The 3,552-nt window shown below is 43.0% G+C and overlaps 1 long non-coding RNA gene across 1 annotated transcript; it reads right to left on the bottom strand.

The window, feature by feature from the left end:
- Positions 1–460: 460 nt before the first annotated feature.
- Positions 461–3,285, bottom strand: LOC115168335 (uncharacterized). Its single transcript, XR_003870656.1, has 3 exons — positions 2,748–3,285; positions 963–1,363; positions 461–518 (listed from the first exon to the last, which is right to left on the bottom strand). It is a non-coding gene; the product is annotated as an uncharacterized LOC115168335 (long non-coding RNA).
- Between the last annotated feature and the right edge of the window lie 267 nt (positions 3,286–3,552).

Raw genomic sequence — 3,552 nt, 5'->3', positions numbered from 1 at the left:
ACGAAGCAAAAACAGGTTTTTAGACATTTTTGCAAATGTATTAAATGTTTTTAACTGAAATATCACATTTACATAAGTATTCAGACCCTTTACTCAGTACTTTGTTGAAGAACCTTTGGCAGCGTTTACAGCGAGGGTGTGCAATTCCAGTCCTCGAGGGCCTGATTGGTGTCACAGTTTTGCCCCAGCCCCAGCTAACACACCTGACTCCAATAATCACCTAATCATGATCTTCAGTTTAGAACGCAATTTGATTAACCAGCTGTGTTTGCTAGGGATGGAGAAAAAGTGTGACACCAATCAGGCCCTCGAGGACTGGAGTTGCCCACCCCTGGTTTACAGCCTCGAGTTTTCTTGGGTATGACGCTACAAGCTTGGTAGACCTGTATTTGGGGAGTTTCTCCCATTCTTCTCTGCAGACCTTCTCAAGCTCTGTCAGGTTGGATGGGGAGCGTCACCGCACAGCTATTTTCAGGTCTCTCCATAGATGTTCGATCGGGTTCAAGTCCGGGCTTGTCCTAGAGAGATTTACACGGTTATCAAAACGTCACACCAGGGTAAGCCTACACAAAACACAGCCCGATTTTAAGTGCTTCTAAAATCACCTATGGGAAAAATGATGATGGAAAAATGATTGGATCCATTTCACTGTTTGACCGCTAGGTTTTATGGGTATTATGACTCATACTGTGGTACTCTATAGCCTACCAACTGTATCTGAGTAGCCTGCCTACACCCCATAATGCAACTGGCTATTGTAGTCCCCTTCAAGTTTGTCTGACAATGATGACTTGCTGGCTAGGTAAACAGTGTCTAGAACGAGTGGATACGCGCCCTATTAATAGAATAGAATAGTCATGATTGCATGACATGTTATCGATGGCGTTCCACAACATAACACTGCCATCATTAGGGCTAGTTAAAGTTCATTGCAAAGTTAGGCTGAAAAGTTTTGGCACCACCTCCTCGAAGTCTGGGTCTTTGTATATGATCGGTTTATCTTCCTGCCGCTTGACTGTCTGCTGGACCAGTTGGGTTCTAAAGTTGAATGTCTTCTGTTTCGACACTCTTCTCTACCCAGTCCTTGGCCTGTTTGGAATACTCCACATGGCTTCTTGGATCTCCTGAAAGATGTGTAACAGAATAACAAAACAAAACATTTCAATTAGTCCTAATTAATCTCTCCTTGCATCCTTGGAGGAGGCATGAGTGGAGGAACATTGAAAAGAGTGTGAAAAGGATACAAAGATAAAAGATGTGAGAAATTGAACGCCGATAAAATCCGAGACAGTATGGTTGATTGTTCTATTCTCATGTCTGTTCCACCACCCCTCTCCTTCTTACATTCCCTCCCAGGCAGGTACTGTAGAAACAGAAAGAGTGATTGGTGATGTTGACTGGTATAAAAGGGTCAGTCATTACATGTCAATTCAGGGCAAGATCTGATATTCTAAATGTTTTAATGTAAATAATGTAAAGGTTGGGCTAGTTTGTTGTCATTACAACTCATGCACCAGCTAGGGCCAGAGACATATATGTATATATATTGCTCTGGCTGGGGCTGTGTCCAACTTATGGACCTTAACTAGGGCAAGTCATTTTATGCAATCAATAGCACTATAAAAAAGTGTGATACCTAGTAGAAAATAATATACTATTTCTCATCAGTAACGTTATAATGAAAAACAGAATTGCAAAACAAGCAAAACAGTAGGACAGGATAACATAACCATTACAGTAGTAGCTAAGCTAAAAACACCACCAACTAGTTCCAGGAATGGCAACAAATAATATATTACTTTGTGGTGACTAGCAACAGGTGTTAGCAACTTAGCTAGCTAGCAACATACACTATATATACAAAAGTATGTGAACACCCCTTCAAACTAGTGGATTCGGCTATTTCAGCCACACTCGTTGCTGACAGGTGTTTAAAATCAAGCAAACCGCCATGCAATCTCCATAGACAAACATTAACAGTAGAATGGCTTTACCGAAGAGCTCAGTGACTCAAGGTGGCACAGTCATAGGATGCCACCTTTCCAACAAGTCAGTTCGTCAAATGTCTGCCCTGCAAGAACTGCTCCGGTCAACTGTAAGTGCTGTTATTGTGAAGTGGAAACGTCTAGAAGCAACAACGGCTCAGCCGGGAAGTGGTAGGCCACACAAGCTCACGGGACCCCTGAGTGCTGAAGCGCGTTTAAAAATCATCTGGAAGCAACGTCAACACTGTTCGTCGGTGGCTTCATGAAATGGGTTTCCATTTCCGAGCAGCTGCACACAAGCTTAAGATCACCATGCGCAATGCCAAGCGTCTGCTGGAGTGGTGTAAAGCTCAGCGCCATTGGACTCTGGAGCAGTGGAAACGTGTTCTCTGGAGTGATGAATCACGTTTCACCATCTGGAAGTCCGACGGACGAATCTGGGTTTGGCGAATGCCAGGAGAACGCTACCTGACCCAATGCCTAGTGCCAACTGTAATGTATGGTGGAGGAGGAATAATGGCCTTGGGCTGTTTTTCATGGTTTGGGCTAGGCCCCTTAGCACCAGTGAAGGGAAATCTTAATGCTAAAGCATACAATGACATTCTAGACAATTCTGTGCTTCCAACTTTGTGGCAACAGTTTGGGGAAGGCCCTTTCCTGTTTCAGCATGACAATGCCCCCGTGCACAAAGCGAGGTCCATACAGAAATAGTTTGTTGAGATCAGTGTGGAAGAACTTGACTGGCCTGCACAGAGCACTGACCTTTGAGATGAATCGGAACGCTGAGTGTGAGCCAGGCCTAATCGCCCAACATCAGTGCCCGACCTCACTAACGCTCTTGTGGCTGAATGGAAGCAAGTCCTCGCAGCAATGTTTCAACATCTAGTGGAAAGCTTTCCCAGAATAGCGAAGGCTGTTATAGCAGCAAAGGAAGGACCAACTCCGTATTAATGCCCATGATTTTGGAATGAGATGTTCTACAAGCAGGTGTACCTATTGTAGTCAGTGGCCATAAAGTGATTACTGGACACGGTCAACCGCAGCTGGTAAATTACTTCAGGCGTCGTATCGAAACCATAAGCAGGATGTCGGGTAGCTTGCAGTCATGAAGAGTTGAAATATGTAGTGTATTTGTATCTGACCCAAACATAATTGCACTTAATTTTGGCCAATGTCACTCAGCTACTCGACTATTAACGTTATTTGCCTTACTTTACTTCAGAGATTACTAACCGCAAGCCTTGCTAGCTACCATCTCTTTGTTTACTTCCTTTCGTTCTGATTTCCTTTCTTGAAGGCCAATAGTATAAGACACTCCTTCGTCCCGCCTCCTGTAATTATCCACCTTAGAACCACAAAGAACAGTATCTACCAGGTTACAGACTTTATGGAATATCTTTGCGCTATCCCAAAGTAGTTTTTTTTTTTTTTTTTTAAACAACACATGTATTTGGCAATTCAATGCAGAGACACCAATCACTGTTTATGTAACAATAAATGCACCGTTTTTAATGCATTTTAGGTAATATCGGAAAGTCAGCATTTTGATATAAAAATACAGAAATCT

Source organism: Salmo trutta, chromosome 30 (genome assembly GCF_901001165.1).
Source record: "Salmo trutta chromosome 30, fSalTru1.1, whole genome shotgun sequence".
NCBI classification, from domain to species: Eukaryota; Metazoa; Chordata; class Actinopteri; order Salmoniformes; family Salmonidae; genus Salmo; species Salmo trutta.
Note: the sequence above shows the minus strand (reverse complement) of the source record. Positions and strands in the feature narration are given on the sequence as shown.